Raw genomic sequence first — 22,136 nt, 5'->3', positions numbered from 1 at the left:
GTGGCCAAAGTATCGGAGCTTCAGCACTAGCATCAGTCCTTCCAATGAGTATTCACCAGGAAAGGGTCAGTCTGGCCAGACAGAAAGGTCTAGACAATAACCACCCTACTTCAGCCCAACTTTACAGAAAGACTTGAAGGTCCAGGTGACCCTTGAAGGCAAGAGCCAGGTGCTGGGCCTAGCCTTCCGTGCTTGCCCAGCTGCAACAAGATGACACAGCTGCTCCCCTACACCCAGCTTGTATTGGAGAAGGCCAAGTGGGAGGTCAGGACTTCAGTCCCTGACCAGTGCTAATAAGGTCTGGTCCCCTTGAAGTGCCAGTGGAGATCACATGGGTTCATAACAAGGCACCTTGCCTCTCTGCCATGGTGATATCAGCAGGCATCATGAGAAGCTGAGCCTCCCACCACTGCTCAGCAGTAATGAAGAATCCTCCCCTCCAGGAGTGAAGATTGGCCAGGTAGGAATCTGAACTTCAGCACCTATTTGGCACTAGCAATGCTGAACCCTCTCCATCCATAGAAGTGATGTCAGAAGAAATCTCTGAACAAAAGATTTAGATAAGATCAAATTTCACAATATAATATTTCAAATATTCAGGTTTATTCACCCATCATACCAAGGGCTAGGAAAGTCTCACCTTGAAAGAGTAAAAATGATCAGTAGACATCAACACAGAGATGACAAAGACGTTAGAATTTTCTAATGAGGATTTTAAAGCAGCCATCATAAAAACACCTTGAATGAAAAAAGAATTACCGACATCAGGAATGAAATGAGGGATATCAATATGGACAAAACAAGTGTCTTAAAGATAATAAGGAAATATTATAAACAGTTCTACATACATAAACGTGACCTTAGATAAAATGGACAAACTCCTTGAAAAGCACAAATTACTACAATCTACCCAAAATGAAACAGATATTTAAATAGTCCCATAAATATTAGGGCAATTTATTTTGTAATTTGAAGCTCTCCCTCCCAAAATCTTTAGGTCCAGGTGGCTTCACTGGGAGAATTTTATCTCAAGTTTGGGAAGAATTAGATTTTCCAACTCATTTTACCAGATCAGTATTACCCTGATATCATCTAGACAATGGCAGTACAAAAAAAGAGATAACTACAGACCAATATCCATCATGAATATGAACACAAATGTCCTTAAAAAACATTAGAAATAGAATCAATGTATAAAACAAATTATACAGCATAACCAAGGGGGATCTAGATTAGAGATGCAAGGCTGGTTCCATAATCAAAATCAATCAATACTAAAAAAAATCAATACCATTTTCACAGGCTAAAAAAGAAAATTACACGATCATATTAAATGATGTGGAAAAAAGCAAGTGAAAAAATTCAACACTCTATGATAAAACTCTCAGCAATCTAGGTAAAGAAGGAAATTCCTCAACATGATAAAGAATATACACAAAACCCCTCCAGTCAATAGCACATTTAAGGATAGAGGAGTGAATGCTTTCCCCCGTAGACGAGGAGAAGGAAGGAGATCTTCTCTCACCATTGTTAGTGGTCCTGGAAGCTCCAGCTGATACCATCAGGCACGTGAAGGAAATAAAAGGCATATGCATCATAAAGAAAGAAACCTGTGTCGATAATTCAGATGACATGGTGGACGAGGTAGAAAATTCTAAGGGATTTGCCAAAAAAAAATACCCCAAAACCCTTCTAGAGTAAGAGAGTTTAGCAAGTTTGCAGGAAAGAAAGTTATACACACCAAAAAAAATTGTATTTATATATACTAGCAATGATCATGGAGAAGGCAATGGCACCCCACTCCAGTACTCTTGCCTGGAAAATCCATGGATGGAGGAGCCTGGTAGGCTGCAGTCCCTGGGGTCGCTAAGGGTCAGACACAACTGAGCAACTTCACTTTCACTTTTCACTTTCATGCATTGGAGAAGGAAATGGCAACCCACTCCGGTATTCTTGCCTGGAGAATCCCAGGGACAGAGGAGCCTGATGGGCTGCTGTCTATGGGGTCGCACAGAGTCGGACACGACTGAGGTGACTTAGCAGCAGCAGCAGCAGCAGCAATGAACATGTGGAAACTGAAATTGAAAATCAAATACCAGTTATGGTCACTGAAAAAAAAAAATGAAGTACTTAGATGTGCAGCTAACAAAGCACATACAGGACTTATACTGAGAACTAAAAAAATTACAAAGTTACTAACACTGTACACAAGTATGCCAGACATATGTAATTTATACATATAACTTAATTTGAAGAAAAACTTCTGTTTCTTGCTGTACATATTTTGATTTTTTGTGAATTCAATACACTGTACTATTGTATTTATAATGTAAATCTTTAAAATGTGTGACAATGCTAAGAATGGTTAAGAACATAGTAGATAGAACTTCTGTTGCAACTCACATTGGTTCAACCAATTTAGAGAATAGTTGGCATTACCTTTTAAATGCCTAAATTATATTTAAATTGATTTGACAACATGAATAAAGCACTATTTTGTGCTATTCACTGTTCTAAGTGCTTTCCATAGTCTGACTCATTTAATTCCTCCAATCCTCTGAAGTACATACTGCTTACAGTGCTACTTCACAGTTGAAGAAATTGAGGAACAGAGGTATTAACTATTTTGCCCAAGATATATCAAATAAGTGGCAGAGCCAGCATCCAAATGCAGGTCCTCTTGTTCTCAGTTCAGTTCAGTTCGGTCGCTCAGTCGTGTCCGACTCTTTGCGACCCCATGAACAGCAGCACGCCAGGCCTCCCTGTCCATCACCAACTCCCAGAGTTCACTCAGACTCACGTCCATCCAATCAGTGATGCCATCCGGCCATCTTATCCTCTGTCATCCCCTTCTCCTCCTGCCCCCAATCCCTCCCAGCATCAGAGTCTTTTCCAATGAGTCAACTCTTTGCATGAGGTGGCCAAAGTACTGGAGTTTCAGCTTCAGCATCATTCCTGCCAAAGAAATCCCAGGGCTGATCTCCTTCAGAATGGACTGGTTGGATCTCCTTGCAGTCCAAGGGACTCTCAAGAGTCTTCTCCAACACCACAGTTCAAAAGCATCAATTCTTCAGTGCTCAGCTTTCTTCATAGTCCAACTCTCACACCCATACATGACCACTGGAAAAACCATAGCCTTGACTAGACGGACCTTTGTTGGCAAAGTAATGTCTCTGATTTTCAATATGTTCTAGTATCTACCTATTCCTCTGTTGACTCTGCTTTGTGCACACTGACCTTATGACCATCAGACTCCACTCCTAGGTCATGTCTTTAAGACTTTGTTCTAGAAAGCATACACAAAGATGTGCATTGCAGCATTGCTTGTGATTATGTGCACACAATCCAAATGTTTATGAACAAAACAACAGAAGATGTATTACGACTTTCACACTATAGAATTTTGCTGTTTTTGTTCAGTTACCAAGACTGTGACCCCATGAACTGTAGAATGCCAGGCTTCCCTGTCCTGCACTATCTCACAGAGTTTGCTCAAATTCGTGTCAGTTGAGTCAGTGATGCCATCCAACATTTCATCCTCTGTTGCCCCCTTGTCCTCTTGCCCTTAATCTTTCCCAGCATCAGGGTCTTTTCCATGGAGTCTACTCTTCTGATCGGGTGGCCAACATATTGGAGCTTCAGCTTCAGCACCAGTCCTTCCAATGAATATTTCAGGGTTGGTTTTCTTTAGGATTGACTGGTTTGATCTCCTTGCTGTCCAAGGGATTCTCAAGAGTCTTCTCGGCACCATTGAAAGCATCAGTTCTTGGCGCTCAGCCTTCTTTATAGTTTAACTCTCACATCCTTACATGACTACTAGAAAAACCATACCTTTGATCATATGGACCTTTGTTGGTAAAGTGATTTCTCTGCTTTTTAATACACTGCCTAGTTTTCTCATAGCTATTCTTCTAAGGAGCTAGTGTCTTTTAATTTTGTGGCTTCAGTCCGAGTCTACATGGATTTTGGAACCCATAGAAAATGAAATCTGACACTGTTTCCACATTTTCCCCATCTATTTGTCTTGAAGAGATAGGAAAGGATGCCATGGTATTTGTTTTTTGAATGTTGAGTTTTAAGCCAGATTTTACACTCTCTTCTTTCACTTTCATCAAGAGGCTCTTTAGTTCCTCTTCACTTTCTGCCATTAGGGTGCTGTTATCTGCATATCTGAGGTTATTGATATTTCTTCCTGAAATCCTGATTCCAGCTTGTGCTTCATTCAGTCTGGCATTTTGCATAATATACTCTGCATATGAGTTAAATAGGCAGGATGACAATATACAGCCTTGACGTACTCCTTTCCCGACTTGGAACAAGTCTGTTGTTCTATGTCTGGTTCTAACTGTTGCTTCTTGACCTGCATACAGGTTTCTCAGGAGGCAGCTAAGGTGATCTGGTATTCCCATCTCTTTAAGATCTCTGGGTCATTAGATCTTTTTTTGTACAGTTCTTCCGTGTGTTCTTACCACCTTTTCTTAATTTCTTCTGCTTCTGTTCGGTCATTGCTGTTTTTGTCCTTTACTGTGACTATTTTTCATGAAATATTCCCTTAGTATCTCCAATTTTCTCTAAAAGATCCCTAGCCTTTCCCATTCTATTGTATTCCTCTATTTCTTTGCATTTTTCATGTCAGAAGACTTTATCTCTCCTTGCTATTCTCAGACACTCTGCATTCAGATCCAGCATACGCTAGATCATAGAAAAAGAAAGAGAATTCCCCAAATCATCTACTTCTGCTTACTATGCTAAAGCCTTTGACTGTGTGGATCACAACAAACTGTGGAATATTCTTAATGAGATGGGAATACCAGACAACATTACCTGCCTCCTGAGAAACTGTATGCAGGTCAAGAAGCAACAGTTAGAACCAGACATGGAACAACAGACTGGTTCCAAATTGGGAAAGGAGTACATCAAGGCTGTATACTGTCATCCAATTTACCTTGATTCATGGACCTAACATTCCAGGTTCCTATGCAATATGGTTCTTACAGCATTGGACTTTACTTTTATCACCAGACACATCCGCAACAACACATTAATTTTACACAGCAGTTAAAATTAATGTACTAGAATTACATGAAACAATATACACAAATCTCAGAAACATAATGGTAAGTGAAAATAAGAAGATCGTTTCCAGTAGAGGAATACTTAAAGGCTTCCCAGGTGGCTCAAGTAGTAAAGATTCTGCCTGCCAATGCAGATGTGGAATTCGATCCCTGGATCAGGAAGATCCCCTGGAAGGGGAAATGGTAACCCACTCCAGTATTCTTGCCTGGGAAATCCCACAGCCAGAGAAGCCTGGATTCTTAAATGTAAATTCCTGGAGGGCTTACAGTTCATGGAGTTGCAAAGAGTTGGACACAACTGAGCATGCACACACAGAGAAGTACTTAGGCAAAGCTACAAAGAAGTAAAACTGAATGGCATATGGCCTGGAGATACATGCTTACGGTAAGCACTCTTTCAAGGAACAGAGGATAAAAACAGGAATAATAGTGCTTTCCTCTGTTTGGAATGAAGATGCAGTAGACAAGGAGGAGCCAAGTATACTTTGTCTGCCCTGTTTCTTAAGTTGGCAGGTTGGTTCACAGTTCAGTATTGGTTTGATTATCATTTGTTATAACTTCATAAATGTTATAGTCTTTGGCTTGTGTCAATATAATAGAATATAAATTTTTTAAAAATTAATAGAAACATGAATTTAAAAAAATAGTAGAGGAAAAAATAGTCAATAAGACCAAAAACTCGTTCTTGGAAGGATTCTCCTCCCCTCAAAAAATTAAACTAGACCCTGGCAACCTCGATCCAAACTAATAACAACTACAACAATAATAATAATAATACTGCAACAATGACCACACTGGAAAAAGGAAAAATACCTATAGATAAAAGGAAATATATTAAAGGTATACAATACATAGGTGTTATTTCAACAAATCTGAATTTATACAAAACTGGTTTTATAAATATTAATAAATTTTAAGTGCCCAAAATTTATTGAGGAAATAGATTAAAAAAAAAAAAACCTGGAATAAGCTTCTGCTGCTGCTAAGTCGCTTCAGTCATGTCCGACTCTGTGTGACCCCATAGATGGCAGCCCACCAGGCTCCCCCGTCCCTGGGATTCTCCAGGCAAGAACACTGGAGTGGGTTGCCATTTCCTTCTCCAGTGCATGAAAGTCAAAAGTGAAAGTGAAGTCACTCAGTCGTATCTGACTCAGCAACCCCATGGACTGCAGCCCACCAGGCTCCTCTGTCCATGGGATTTTCCAGGCAAGAGTACTGGAGTGGGTTGCCATTGCCTTCTCCGCTGGAATAAGCTAATATTCATCAAATGTTTACAAGTAACCGGGCAACAAATCCTGGCCCATTTGGACTGCCTGTTGGGTCCATTTCCCAGTATGGCAGGCATTACGACTCACCTGATCCTTTCTACCACCCTCTGAGGTGGGAGCTGCTGTCTCCTTTACAGATTTTACAGGTGCGGATACTGTGGGGAGGAGAAGTAAGGTAGCTTCCCTCATTTAATCAGCTTCTAAGTGACTGGTGCAGACTTGAGCCCAGCGAGTTTGGCTCCAGGTGGGAACTGGAACCTAGCTGGTTTGGCTCCAGAGCCTGATGTTGTGATGGCCTTGCTGGGCTGGTGATGACCTCTAAAGTCTCTCCAAACTCCCCAGGACATCCCAGACCCAGACATTACACGGTGTCCTGGCAGCGGTGACACCTGTGTGGATAAACTGCCAGAGTAGAGACAACCCCGCCCCCCAGCCCTCAGGTGATGAGGATGCCAAGGAGGAACGAGGATGGGGGCATCCTGATGTATTTTTTGTAGCAGATGGGGAGGCTGGGGGTTGGCCTGCTGGTCGTCAAAATTCACAGAGCTCGAGAGCTTACCATCTACCCTCTTCGCTTCGTCTCCATCCCACTGTCTCCACTGGCCCTCAACAGCCCTGCATTGGGCACTTCTTTGACCCTCATTGGACAGGTGATCAGTGCTCTGTCCCAGTGACACTGAGCTACAAAGAAAAGTGACTTCTGCTCCCAGAAGGGCTGGGCTGGGCTTCAAAAATCTGGACCCCCAGCCACATTTTCAGTAAAGATAAATAGACAGTGTCTTCCTTCCGCATTAAAAAACCAAGCAGAATTTCCTCCAGACAGAAAATGACAGATTATATCAAACCGTCCAGGAATGATGTTCCTCTTGTACCCACACCTGTTTAGGAGCAGATGCAAAATGTGACATGGAGACTGGGTAACGGTACTTTGCCTTTGTATCTACCTGCTTCTGTTGTCTTGTTATTCATCCCAGCAATGAATTCCGTTTATTATACTGATACCAATTCCTATGTGTGGGTTTTACCCCCACAACACAAAGCAATTCTTCTATACCAGCTGGGTGTCCTACAATTCAGTTCAGTTCTGATACTCTTTACCTGGAGAAGGCATCCGGTCCCACAGGGAGAGGGCTCAGTCCTACAAGTCTGCCCTCCCCCTGCTCAGACACACATTTCAGATGCCAATCAAGTCCAAGCTGTCAGCTGTGCTTCTGAACCATTGGCTATAGATCAGAGGTCCCGAAGGCTCCCCACCCTGGATTCAACTAATTTGCTAGAGTGGCTTAGAAAATGCAGAGAAATAGTTACTTACTAGATTATTAGTTTGGTATAAAAGAATATAAGTCAGAAACAGTCAGATGGCCCAGGGTGAGGTGTTGAGAAAGCACAGAGGGTCCAATGCCTTTTTTGAGCCTTCAATACTCCTAGAATCTCCACACAATCACCACACTGGAAGCTCCCGAAACCCAGTCCTTAGGGTTTTTATGGAGGCTTCATTACATAGGCATGATTAAAATCACTGGTTATTGGAGACTGATTCAACCCCCAGGCTCCTTCCCCTCCCTAGTGGGTGGAGCTGAAAGTCCCAACCTTCTAATCACAGGGATGGTTCCCCACCTCCATCTTTAGGGGCTTTCCGAAAGTCACTTCATTAAGATAAACAGATGCGTGTTGAAAGGTTTTGTTACGAATATCAAGAGATCTCTATAGCTCTTATCACTTAAGAAATTCCAAAGGTTTTAGGACCTCTGTGCCCAAAACAGAGATGGAGACCAAATACATATTTCTTAACATAATTCACAATGTCAGCAAATATATATTTCCTATTATAAGTCACAGTGGGTTGTGCAGAGTTTTTAGAAAGATTTAAAAAGGGCTGATGCCACTGACACAGCAGACTGTTATAAAGGATCAAAATTAACTTAAATGTTGCATGGTCTAGAGCATAGCAGGTGCTTAGAAAGAACATTATTTCATCCCCTTAAAATGCTTTATGGAAGTAGATTAAGTGAGATGATGGATTCTCAGGGCCCTGAGCCCTTCTGGGAATCATCTACAAAAGATCTGGGGATTGGGGAAGACAGAGAGGGCTGCGAGGAGTCAAGACACCTTTCCCAGATGGAGAAGTGCTGTGTAGCTGAGGTCATCACCTTCTTGATTGAAACGGCCCTCTGCACTCACTGTGGGCCAAGCACCTGAAGAATCAACAAGATGGAGGAGAAGACAATGCCAACATTACTGGGAAGAAGGAAGGAGGGAGCAGAGGCTCGGCAGGAAGGCTCAGCTCTGGGGGCACCCTCTGACCTGTGCCCCTCTGCTGGGCTTGCAGGACCTTACTTAAGTACCTGCGCTGAGCCGGGAACTTTCTCCTTGTTTGGGAAATTGCTTTTATCTTTTCACCCACGAGGAAGCTGAGGCCCACAGGCTGAAGTCCAGCTGCCCAGTTTTCTGGTGCGAGGCTCCTGCTCCCTCAGGTGGGCCTGTGCCGGTGGCCGTTGCCTCCTTCCCCGTGCTGCGCAATTTGCAGGGCTGAGAAACAAGGCCAGACCAAAAACCACCAGATAGTTCCGTAGAGTGTGAGGTCTGCAACAGCCCCACTAAGAATTTTTTAGGCCCCTGTCATCAATAACTGAGCAATTCTAGAGCTGCCCTGGCCTGGGGGGAGCGGTTAGGGGCTGGTACTCAAACCCTGGCAGCCTTCTCACGTCTGAGAAGGGTGTGGCTGGGGGTGCTCAGCATCACCCCCTGTCATCTGTCTGGGGAACTCCAACAGGTCATGCAGATCAAGCAGTGTGCAGCCTGGGCCTGAGGAAGGGAATTTCAAGTTTGCTGTCCGGCTTTGGCCTGCCAGGGGTCTGGCTTTCCTGCTCTCTCTGAAGTCCCTCAGGGACTCACGGAGGATGCTGTTGGTGCTGCCAGAGCTGAGGAGAGCACAGAGATAAGGCCGTGATGCCCAGGCCCTGCCCCAGAGCACAGCAAGCCTGGACTGTCCACCCTGAAACCCTGCAAGCCCATGGCTGCTTTGCAAAGAAGCAGCTGCGTGCCGCGGGAGTTGCTCAGGAAAGGATGTTTTAAACAGTTTTACCCATTTGCTCATGGATTTAGTAAACATTTGCCAACCACTAGTTCTCTGTTACACAGGTGCTGGGTAGCAAACAAGGTCACTGGGCCCTGAAGGGTGAATGGTGATCTGCAGAGGAGTCTATGTTATTGCATTTCCCATCAGGGAAAGCAAAGACTTGTATACAAAGCATTTAGAGTTGCTTGAAGATGTTGCCATACCTACCAGATTCTGGAGGTGCAGTTTTCCTTCAGGCTAAATTTCAGAATCTTCAGGAGGAAAAGAAATCTCTGGAGAGGAAGGTCAAAGGCATCACATTGCTTAAACAGTTACTTTGGGGCGCCACCTAATGGCAAAAGGGCCAAACTGCTCATCTCAAGGTCCAGGGGAGTTAGGGGTAGGGAGGGGCAGAAATGGGGAGAGGAAGGGAGGCGGAGGGGTGGGAGGAATGGCGGCTTCTGGGATTTGGGATTTGGGACCTGGGAAGAGTACAAGCTCTGAATGTCACTACAGTCCCAGGCCGTTTTACTGGGCATGCTCTGACTTTCCTGGTGGAAATGCAAAGGGGCATAGCTCAATGGAGATAAGCAGCAATATCGAGCAAAATCGCGTGTGCTTTTATAATTTCATTTACTTTAATTTTTGCTGTGCTGGGTCTGCGTTGCTGCACGGGCTTTTCTCTAGTCGTGGCAAGCAGGGGCTACTCTCTAGCTGCAGTGTGTGAGCTTCTTGCTGTGGTGGCTTCTCTTTTGCTGAGCAGGCTCTCAGCAGGCAGGCTTCAGTAGTGGCAGCTCCCAGGCTCCAGAGTACAGGCTCAATAGTGTGGCGCATGGGCTCACTTGCTCTGCAGCATGTGGAATCTTTCAGAGTCAGAGATCGAACCTGTGTTTCCTGCACTGGCAGGTGGATTCTTTACCACTGAGCCACCAGGGAAGCCCCAGAATCACGTGCTTTTGTCCTTCGCCCTGGTATTCTAGGGAGCCAAGCCAAAAATTCTCTGGCAAAATGATAATAATATATAGAGATACTATGGAGAAGGAAATGGCAAGCCACTCCAGTATACTTGCCTGGAGAATCCCATGGATAGAGGAGCCTGGCGGGCTCCAGTCCATGGAGTCACAAGAATTGGACACGACTTAGTGACTAAACCCAGATAATCACGATCGTGTGATCACTGACCTAGAGCCAGACATCCTGGAATGTGAAGTCAAGTGGGCCTTAGAAAGCATCACTACGAACAAAGCTAGTGGAGGTGATAGAATTCCAGTTGAGCTATTCCAAATCCTGAAAGATGATGCTGTGAAAGTGTTGCACTTAATATGCCAGCAAATTTGGAAAACTCAGCAGTGGCCACAGGACTGGAAAAGTCAGTTTTCATTCCAATCCCAAAGAAAGGCAATGCCAAAGAATGCTCAAACTACCGCACAATTGCACTCATCTCACACGCTAGTAAAGTAATGCTCAAAATTCTCCAAGCCAAGCTTCAGCAATATGTGAACTTCCTGATGTTCAAGCTGGTTTTAGAAAAGGAAGAGGAACCAGAGATCAAATTGCCAACATCCACTGGATCATGGAAAAAGCAAGAGGGTTCCAGAAAAACATCTATTTCTGCTTTATTGACTATGCCAAAGCCTTTGACTGTGTGGATCACAATCAACTGTGGAAAATTCTTCAAGAGATAGGAATACCAGACCACCTGATCTGCCTCTTGAGAAATTTGTATGCAGGTCAGGAAGCAACAGTTAGAACTGGACATGGAACAACAGACTGGTTCCAAATAGGAAAAGGAGTACGTCAAGGCTGTATATTGTCACCCTGTTTATTTAACTTATATGCAGAGTACATCATGAGAAACGCTGAACTAGAAGAAACACAAGCTGGAATCAAGATTGCTGGGAGAAATATCAATAACCTCAGATATGCAGATGACACCACCCTCATGGCAGAAAGTGAAGAGGAACTAAAAAGCCTCTTGATGAAAGTGAAAGTGGAGAGTGGAAAAAGTTGGCTTAAAGCTCAACATTCAGAAAACGAAGATCATGACATCCAGTCCCATCACTTCATGGGAAATAGATGGGGAAACAGTGGAAACAGTGTCAGACTATTTTGGGGGGCTCCAAAATCACTACAGATGGTGACTGCAGCCATGAAATTAAAAGACACTTACTCCTTGGAAGGAAAGTTATGACCAACCTAGATAGCATATTCAAAAGCAGAGACATTACTTTGCCAACAAAGGTTCGTCTAGTCAAGGCTATGGTTTTTCCTGTGGTCATATATGGATGTGAGAGTTGGACTGTGAAGAAGGCTGAGTGCCGAAGAATTGATGCTTTTGAACTGTGGTGTTGGAGAAGACTCTTGAGAGTCCCTTGGACTGCAAGGAGATCCAACCAGTCCATTCTGAAGGAGATCAGCCCTGGGATTTCTTTGGAAGGAATGATGCTAAAGCTGAAACTCCAGTACTGTGGCCACCTCACGCGAAGAGTTGACTCATTGGAAAAGACTCTGATGCTGGGAGGGATTGGGGGCAGGAGGAGAAGGGGATGACAGAGGATGAGATGGCTGGATGGCATCACTGACTGGATGGACGTGAGTCTGAGTGAACTCCGGGAGTTGGTGATGGACAGGGAGGCCTGGCGTGCTGCGGTTCATGGGGTCACAAAGAGTCGGACACGACTGAGCGACTGATCTGATCTGATAGTGACTAAATCACCATCATAGACATACTAGGCACTGCATGATTTTTTCTCATAGCAAAGGACTCAGAATGACTCACATTCCCATCACAGGAGCCTGATAACATACATCCACACAAAGAATTCCAACCAGTTGTCCAGGCTCTGCAGTGGTGACAAATGACACTCAGACCCCAGGCGGGAGTGGGGCTGGTCCCTGGGGTAGTGGGGAAGGAGAGCAAGGCTAGCCCAGAGCCCTGGCTGAACAATGAGCCTTCTCCGCACACCTCATTCCTCATAGCCAGCTCTGAGTGCCAGTTTAGTGTGCCCACCATTGTGTCTCCTGCATCTGTGGCCAGTGTGCTCCCGCTGAGCACCCGTGATGCATCCTGATTCTGTGTGCCTGACTTGCCATGCTCATACAGTGCACCTGGCATTTGGCACTGGGCCCTGTGTGTCTGACTTTGTATTCACAGTGCTGCATGCTGGTTGTTGTTTGCCCAGCTCCATATGCCTGGCAGTGTGTGTGTGGTTCTGTGTGCCGAGTTGTGTGTTCAGAGCTATGCATCTGACACATGTCATATGTCCAGGGTGTGTATCTGGCATGTGTGCTCAGCATTTTGCTGTTGGTGTGTGTGCATGCCAGGGATTATGTATTCAGTGTTGTGTGCCATGGGCTGTGTGCCTGGTGTTGTGTTCTCAGAGTCTCTGACTGGTGTTGTGTGTCTAGTTTTGTGTGCCCAGCCTTATATATAGCATGGTATTGCCTGACGTTGCATGTCTGGCATTGTGTTCCCAGAGTCTGGACCTGGCATTTTGAGCTGAGAGTGTGTGCCCAGCATCGGGTGTCCAGCTCTGTGTTCCCAGAATTTGGGTCCTGCTGTGTGTACCCGGCATGTGCTGCCATCTTGTGAGCTCAGTACTGTGGCCCCAGAGATCGGGCCTGGTCTGGGTGCCTCCCAGGGGCTGTCTGATGTGTGTGTCTATCCCCTGGGGTCTTGTGCGTAGTGCCAGACAGTGTGCTAACCGTTGTGTGCATGGTATATGTACCTATTTGATTTTCTGGCATACTCTGAGCACGTGCCAGGCTTGTGTGCCCCAAGTGTGTGCCTGACACGTGTGTCAATGTTTTGTGCCCCTGGCAGCATTGTGTTTCGGCATGTCTGGTATGTGTTATTAGCGTATGCTCTTGCCATGTATACCTGGCATTGCGCATTTGCTTCGTGTCCCTGGGGTGTGTATCAGCTTCTGTTCCTGCTGTGGGTGCCAGGCATGACCCTGGTGTGTGTGCAGGTGTGTGTTCCTGGCGTGTGTGCCCAGCTTGCCAGGCTGCCACTGCAGGCCTTAATTGCTTGCCAAGAGCTGTGTGCCAGTGTTGTGTTGCTGGTGCTGCCTATTTGGCAATGTGTTCTTGGCACGTGTGTCCACTCTCCCGTGCCTGGAGTGTGGGCCTGTAAGTGTGTGGCCAATATTTCCTGCCCAGTGTATGTGCCCAGTGCTGTGTCCTGGTGATGCACACCCTGTGATGTACACCTTGTGTTTCCCAGTGTGTGTTCATAGCCTGGGCACTGGCACATGTGCCCGGTGTTGTGTGCCCAGCCTGGTACATGTACATGGCATTGTGTGCATGGCACCCAGCAACTTTGACTTACACCTGCTGGGGGCACCAGTGTGGGGGTGCCCTCCCTCTGCAGAGTGGGATTCAGGGCCCATCCTGGTCTTGGTCCCTTAAGGGTCCCTGCATTCCCTCCATCTCTATGAGCTCATGTCCCTGTTAGCACACTTGTGCTGGAAGACTCCCGAGTTTAGCCTCTCTGAGGAATCAACCCCCACCTCAAAGACACCCCATTCACGTGGGGAGTCCCAGCAGGGTAAGGCACCCCAAGCAGGCCTCATCTCCTGGGCCTGGGGAGGCTGCAGACAGAGCCGAGATCCTGGAGAGGCCACAGGCCCTATTGGGCACTGCCATCCAAGCCTGAATGTGGAGGAGACTTGTTCCCCCAAATTGACGTTGTCCCCAAAGCAGCATGACTCCCAGCTCACATCTCACAGATCTCCACTAAAACTGCCCCTTCGTCTGCTTCCCTTTCCCTGTGGGGCCCAGACAGAGCTCCCGGAGCCTCCTTGGGGGTGGATCCCTGCTCTCCTCCCAGCCTCCTCCCTGACCCCATCTTTCCACACAGACGTGGGCCTGGACGGGCCTCCAGTTCCCAAGGGTCCTGCCAAAAACCTGAGTGCAGGGTGTCCACCCTGTGTAGGTTCACCAACTCCCTGGCGGTCTAGTCCCACAGGCCCAGCCACCCGGGAACAGCCACAAATCCAACACCAAGGCTAACGACAGACTGTGCCAGCACGCCGGGTGCCGGGCCTTGAAATTTTGAGGTGATTGTAACTTCCTGTGTAGTCAATATGTCTGAATGCTTCAACTCAATCATACTTTTTTCTTTTTAATTTTTCCCAACTATTTTGTTGTTCAGTCACTCAGTCATGTCTGACTCTGCAACCCCATGGACTGCAGCACGCCAGCCTTCCCAGTCCATCACCAGCTCCTGGAACCTGCTCAAACTCATGTCCATCAAGTCAGTGATGCCATCCAACCATCTCATTCTCTGCCGTTCCCTTCTCCTCCTGCCTTCAATCTTTCCTAGTGCCAGGGTCTTTTCTAATGAGTTGGCTCTTCACATCAGGTGGCCAAAGTTTGGCAAAAATGAGCTGTTGCTACACTGAGAATCATGAGAGGGGCGGTGTAGAAAGGTTGTCTGAAAATCAGGGACATTTATTAAGCACCAACTATGACAGGGATCATGATTGAGATGAGGGATTAGAAGCACTATCTGCCTACTAGCAGCCTGTTTCCCATCCATGAAACTTTTATTTTAAAATGTGAATTTGTAACAAAAATATTAATAAAAAAGCAAGCGGCTTCCCCTCCTGCCTTGTGGCTTTCCCTCCTGCCTTGACTGAACCCGGTTCCCAGGTCTCCTGGCTGAGCATGGCATCTCCTGATTCAGCCACCAGGTGGCAGAGCTCCCTCTGTCCAAGAAGGCAGACCCTTTGTTACCTCTTCCACAGCTGCTGCTGCTGCTAAGTTGCTTCAGTCGTGTCCGACTCTGTGTGACCCCATGGATGGCCGCCCGCCTGCTGGATAGGGCCTATTGCCTGTTGCCAGAGCCTGTCTCATCTCGGATCCCTTCTGAATAGAGATGGAGGTGTAGACACCAAAGTTACTCATTGACCTAGATCTCCAGACAAGTGGAAGGCAGGAACATCATTAAAAACAGGGAGATTATCATACTCAGTGAGAGATAAGCCAGACAGAGAAAAACAGATGTATGATTTTGCTTACATGTGGAATCTAAAAAAGTGATACAGATAAACTTATCCATAAAACAGAAACAGACCCCACAGACATAGAAAACAAACCTATGGTTACCAATAGGGAAAGGGGAAGGATAGATTAGGAGTTTGGGATTACCAGACACAAACTACTATGTATAAAAACATATATTTTGTACCATGTATAAAGCTAGATAAACAAGAAGTACTTACTGTATAGGGAACTATACTCAGTATTTTGTACTAACCTATAAGGAAAAAGAATCTGAATATATATATTCCTTTGCTGTCCACCAAAAACTAACACAACATTGTAAATCAACCATACTTCAAAAAATGAAAAGAACAGTAGGGAGAGTTTTAAAATGTACAGAAAAGCGCAAACCTAACTATACACCAAGCATTTACACAACTTGTGTGTGTGCATGTGTGTGTGTGTACTTTGACATGATTTCAGAGAAAGACAGCTGACTTGGGCTATAGATGCTGTAATTTTAACTTGCTGTTTTAAATTAAATCAGGACTTGCCTTTGTTTCCCTGCTGGCCATCGGAGGTGTCCAGAGCTCCATCTCTGTTTGTCTCCTTAGGACAAAGGTCTGGGTGGGAAGGGGCTGAGGAGCTGCATTCTCTGGGACCCTCTGACTGAAAGGAAGCCAACCAGAGACATCCCCTCCTGAAACTCCAGGACAGTTCAGATGTGAAGCAGACCTGATGGAGGTGCTGCTGTCTGGAACTCAGTTCTCCGGATCCTGCAGCATCCAGACCACAGTCCTCCCTGCTGGCTGGCTGTGCTATGGTCCTGCCCTGGCTCACAGGTGCTCTGCAGTTCCTGAGATGCTGATATTATTGTTCTTGTTCTTATATATCTATATAGCTTATATATCTATTTTCTTCTCCTTTCTAAGGAATTTCTTCTCCTTTTCATGGGATGCAAAGATGTGTGTTAGGATCATCACTGACCAACACCCACCCTGTCAGGCCCAGGACAGTGCCTTCTGTTCTGGGAAACCCTCTACACTCCCAGAGGGACCCCCAGCCACGCTCATGACCCAGAACCCAGGGAGCACATGCCCCTCAGCCCTGTGCCACCCTTGGCTCTGGGGAGTCCAGGAAAGTGCCTCTCCTAGAGGGCGAGGGTGGGGACTTGCCTGTCTGTTCTGAAATGTGTCAGAAACTAAATCTCACATTGCATTTTGCAGCTAATTATGTCCATGCCCTATCTTATCTGGTTCATCTTAAATGACCAAAGTCCTCCAGAGTCCCTGCTGCCTTGGGGGAGCTCACTCTATGGTCCATCCCCCCTTGCTGCATCTTCTGGAAAGGACATTTTGGAAAACAGCCCTTTGAATTTTTAAATTTACATTTAAAAGTAGTTATTTGATATCTGGATATAGTCAGGCTCTGAAATTGTGTGTTTTAACACAGAATGAGTGGAAAGTGGTTGAATAGAGGGCATTCAACTAAGAGATGAAGAGAGTGACAGCCAGTTCATGACAAGGTCACTGCCACCAGCCTTCCAGTCCCCATGATTATCTGCCCTGAGACTCAGCTTGTGTGAGGACGGGGACCTTCAGGCTGGGGTCTTTGTCTGAGGCTATCGTGGAGGGCAGGATTGGGCCTTGGAGAATGCCTGTGAGTCTGAGAGTCTCAGACTGTTTGCTCTTTGACACTCTTTTTATGTCCCAGTCTGGGCCATTTCTTAATCTTTATTTCATTCCAAACAGTTGTCCACATTCTCAGAAAGGATAGTGAGCTGAGTAACAGCCGCAGTTTTTGTGATCCCACTAGTGCCAGGCTCTGACTCTGGTATCCAATCAGGCATTTTAGGACATGTCTGATGTGGTTTCCGTTTGATTTTGGGGGGAGACACACATGAAGCCTACCATGATTCTCCAGTCTGTTTATTGGGCAGCAGGGAATTCATGGGTCATGGGCACAAAGGATCTTGCTTCTCTTGGGGAGTTCATAGAAGAAATGGGAGCCATTTGAATCTTGAATGGGCTTGGGGACTCACAGGTGGGACCTCACTCACAGAAGGAAGGTTTTCTTTTCAGGCTACAGTAGACACATGTGTTGAGGATGGAGGTGGGGGCAGCCCTGGATTTTATGGGTGGTGTAGGATTCCTAGTGCTGATGGGAATGACACAGGTAGGATTAGAAAAAGTGGACACGAACCAGATCCTGAAGGTCTCGATCGAAACTGAGATCACAGAAGAGTTTAACTCTTTAAGTAGCTTGCTTGATTTTTTGTCCTACACACAGCAATCCAAGTGGGGAAAGACTGTAGAGCCATCACCGTGCACCAGTCCTCGAGGGAGGTGAGGCAGGTGTGAAGCAGGGGTGGAGAGCACATGGGATGTGAGGGTTCCATGAAACCTGGTTCCTGGTCGGTCAGGGAGTGGAAGAGGGGTCGGGGCTCCTGGGCTTCCACGCAGGATCGAGTAGCTACTCAGAGCTTGAGAGTGTGGCTGGCTCCTCTGTCCCATGGTTCATCTTGGATTCATGTATTTAGTCACATCTGTCACCTGTGTGTGAGGAGCAAGAGGACCTTTTCCCAATTATATGAAAATAATATTAATAATAAGTTTTTTTAAACAGCTGTCCTTAATGGCTACCTTTAGGACATGGTATATCAGCCTAAGATTTATAGTATCATTAACTTGGAAATATTGCCTTATGGACAAAGTGCAATGTGAAGCCACTTGTATATTGCATTGCTTGACGTTGCTGAATGTAATCAGGAAACATTTACTTAGCATTTTGACCTAGCTGTCTGGCTTAGGAAGGGTCAAGGGGAAAGACATGCCAGTGGGTATCAAGTATGGAGACATAAGTGAAGACTTGGGTGGGCCTCGCTTTGGCAAATTGCTTCCAAGCTTTTCTGTGCAGGTTGAGATTGAGTAGGGAATAAACATGGTCCAGAGGAAAGCCTGCTTCCCTGAGTGCTGTGAGCGGAGTGGCCCGCTGGGAGCGGAAAGGCCCTGGGGACTCTTCAGGGTTGGGTGCCCCAAGTTTTCGCTGTAGTCTGTTCCCTGGAGTCCCTACCAAGCCTATTCCTGATTAGAGAATGCTGCATGCCCAGGGACATGCTGACACTGGCTCATAATTAGGAAGGAAATGCTGACAGAATTCTAACTATAGACAGGCAGGGGACCTTGGCCAGCTATGCCTTTTAGCGATCAACAGAATAGCCCTGGGAAAGTCATTAGGAAATTACAGGCTGAAGATTAGCTGAGAAAAGGCAGAAAATTGAATGAAGTCAGTGTGAGTGCACAAAGAGGCATTTTTCTAGCTGTCTGCTCAGAAAGGTCATTGAAGGATGGCACACCAGTGTGGCAGAGACGAAATTGGGCCCTGAGAGCAGCCCCTGCAAACAGCCCCTGAGAAGGACGCCAACTTGCCAAACATGTAGCCTTCCTGGATACCTTTCCTTTTCCACTGCATCTTTGTGGTCAGCTGAGAATCTAGGTGCATATATCCAGCTAATTTACAATGGGCAGAAGAAAACATGCAACAGCTCACTTAGAGGGTTGCATACATGGGTGTGCAAATCAGTCATAAACACTGCCTTGGGCCTCCATCCCTGTGCCCAGGAAGGACAGGCAAAACACTGTCAGGTCCATGCTGCTTAGCTGAATCCCCAGGGGGAGCCTTTACTCTGTCTAGGGAACTCTACATATCTGCCAACAGAAAAGTTGCCTGCCAGTACAGTGGCTACAAATGAGATTTCAGGTGAGCACAGGATGATAGAAAATCTGGGCAGAGGGCATGATTTGTGTTTCCCAGGCCTTCTGCCAGGCGCCTCCTAAACATCTCTGCCCAAAAGCAGAGGCTGCCTCGGTAAAGGCTGGAGTGATCCTAATTCCAGCTTTATTGCTAAATGCTCTGTGCTCTTTCCTCTATATTCAGGGCTTCTTTCTTTTAACCAGAAGCATTTCTGTCTTAAGATGTGCCCAAGCCACAAACATATGGAGAGATATACCATGCTCTTGGATTGGAAGAATCAATTCTGTGAAAATAACTATACTACCCAAAGTAATCTACAGATGCAACACAATCCCTATCAAACTACCAAGGGTATTTTTCACAGAACTAGAACAAAAAAGTTCACAATTTGTATGGAGACACAAAAGACCCCAAATAGCCAAAGCAATCTTGAGAAAGAAAAAGGGAGTTGGAAGAATCAACCTTCCTGACTTCAGACTATACTACAAAGCTACAGTCCTCAAGATAGTATGATACTGGCAAAAAAATAGAAATATAAACCAATGGAATGAGATAGAAAGCCTAAAGATAAATCCACACACCTATGGGCACCTTATCTTTGACAAAGGAGGCAAGAATATACAATGGAGAAAAGACATCCTCTTCAATAAGTGATGTTGGGAAAACTGGACAGTTACATGTAAAAGAATGGAACTAGAACACTTCCTAATACCATACATGAAAATAAACTCAAAATGGATTAAAGACTTAACTGTAAGGCCAGAAACTATAAAACTCTTGGAGGAAAACATAGGCATAACACTCTGACATACATCACAGCAAGATCCTCTTTGACCCACCTCCTAGAGTAATGGAAATAAAAACAGAAATAAATAAATGGAATTTAGTTAAACTGAAAATCTTTTGCACAGCAAAGGAAACAACAAACAAGATTAAAAGACAACCCTGAAAATGAAAGAAATGAATAGCAAATGAAACAACAAAGGATTAATTTCCAAAATATATAATCAGCTCATGAAGCTCAGTGCCAGAAAAACAACACAATCAAAAAGTGGACAGAAGAACTAAACAGACACTTCTCCAAAGAAGACATGCAGATGGCTAATAAACACATGAAAAATGCTCAGCACTGCTCATTATTAGAGAAATGCAAATCAAAACTGCAGTGAGGTACCATCTCACACCTGTAAGAATGGCTATCATAAAAAAAAAAATCTATAAACAATAAATCCTGGAGAAGATGTGGAGAAAAGGGAACCCTTTTGGACTATTGGTGGGAATGCAAATTTGATGCAACTACTGTGGAGAACAGTATGGAGATTCCTTTAAAAATTAGGAGTAAACCTATCATATGACCCAACAATACCACTACTGGGCACAGTTTCTGAGAAAACCAGAACTGAAAAAGACACATGTACCCCAATGTTCATTACAGCACTATTTACAGTTGCTAGGACATAGAAGCAAACTAGATGTCCATCGACAGATGAATAGATAAAGAAGTTGTGGTACATATACACAATGGAATATTACTCGGCTATAAAAAGGAATGCATGTGCATCAGTTCTAATGAGGCAGATGCACCTAGAGCCTATTACACACAGTGAATACTGTCCACTTTTTGATTGGGTTGTTTTTCTGGCACTGAAAAACAGAAAAAAGTCAGAAAGAGAAAGACAAATATATATTAATGCATATGTATGGAATCTAGAAAGATGGTACTGATGATCCTATTAGCAGTTCAGCAAAGGAGATACAGACATAAAGAACAGACTTTTGAACACAGTGGGAGAAGGAGAAAGTGGGATGGTGTGAGAGAGTAGCATTAAAACATATACATTACCATACATAAAATAGATAGCCACTGGGAATTTTCTGTGTGATGTAGGGAAGCCAAAACTGGTGTTCTGTGACAACCTAGAGGGGTGCGATGGGGAGGGAGTGGGAGGGAGCTTCAATAGGGAGGGGATATATGTATAATTATGGCTGATTCATGTTGATATATGACATAAACCATCACAATATTGTAAAGTAATCATCCTCCAATTAAAAATAAAATGAAATTAAAAAAAAAAAAAAGATGTGTCCAAGCGACAGGCAAGACACCGTCTGTGTGAGTGTCGGGGGTGCCTGCCCTCGTCCCGCTCAGGTCAGCCTCAGTGCAGTTACAGCAGTTGTGAAGCTATTCAGTCAGTCCTTTCCTGCACAATTGTTCTCCTAGTGGGCACGTGTGTTAACAAAAGGACAAGAATGGCCAGAGCAGATCCCAAGAAATCAAGTGCAGCCAGCCCTGTCGATCACCCCAGAGAACAACTCCTCCCTGGGAAAGATATGTAAACCAAACACATTTTGTGTCAAACCAAATAGCTGAAGCATACTGCAAAGCTGCTTGTTATAAGGCTGCACGTGTGCATATGTGTGTGGGTTCCTGGGGGAAGGGGTGGTGTGCACAGGGAGGAAGAGACAGAATGGAAGCAGGATTGAGGCAAAGCTTCCTTTTTTTCCTCTGATTATCTGCTAAGAATGACGAGCATCAGGATTAACAGGATCAGAAGTGGGATCTCCAGGCTCACTCCCCCGACTTTACCCAGGAAGTGGGGAGCAGAAGGGGGCACTGAAAATCCAGAAAAAGTCACAGGACTCACATTCCAGCCTCCTGGATCTCACAGCACCTCTTGCCACTGCAAGTCTTGGGGACGCAGATCCTGACAGGGCCACCATCCGCTCTGCTTTCTGCACGGTGGCACTTCCTCTGCTGCTCTGCTCCTTCCCGGATGAATTCTGCATGGGCCGCTGAGCAGGTTGATTGGGCTGCCATCAGTGTGCACAATCCCCCAGCCTGCCAATGCGAACTTAACTGATTCCAATTTTGTTAAGGAAGCAGAAGATAACTTGAAGTTATGTTGAATTGAGTCCTTTTCCGAAGTAAAGAATATTTAAGTAGATTACAATTTTATATTCTTGGCCATTTTCTGTTGGCTGGTAGAGGAATTG

The 22,136-nt window shown here is 45.3% G+C and overlaps 1 pseudogene; it reads right to left on the bottom strand.

Annotated features, from left to right (window-relative positions):
- Nucleotides 1-21,929, bottom strand: part of LOC102273035 (transcriptional adapter 2-beta pseudogene) — a 32,287-nt pseudogene extending 10,358 nt beyond the window's left edge.
- Nucleotides 21,930-22,136: the final 207 nt, after the last annotated feature.

The sequence above is a fragment of the Bos mutus genome, chromosome 21 (assembly GCF_027580195.1).
Source record: "Bos mutus isolate GX-2022 chromosome 21, NWIPB_WYAK_1.1, whole genome shotgun sequence".
NCBI classification, from domain to species: Eukaryota; Metazoa; Chordata; class Mammalia; order Artiodactyla; family Bovidae; genus Bos; species Bos mutus.
This window is presented reverse-complemented; position numbering and strand designations above follow the sequence as displayed.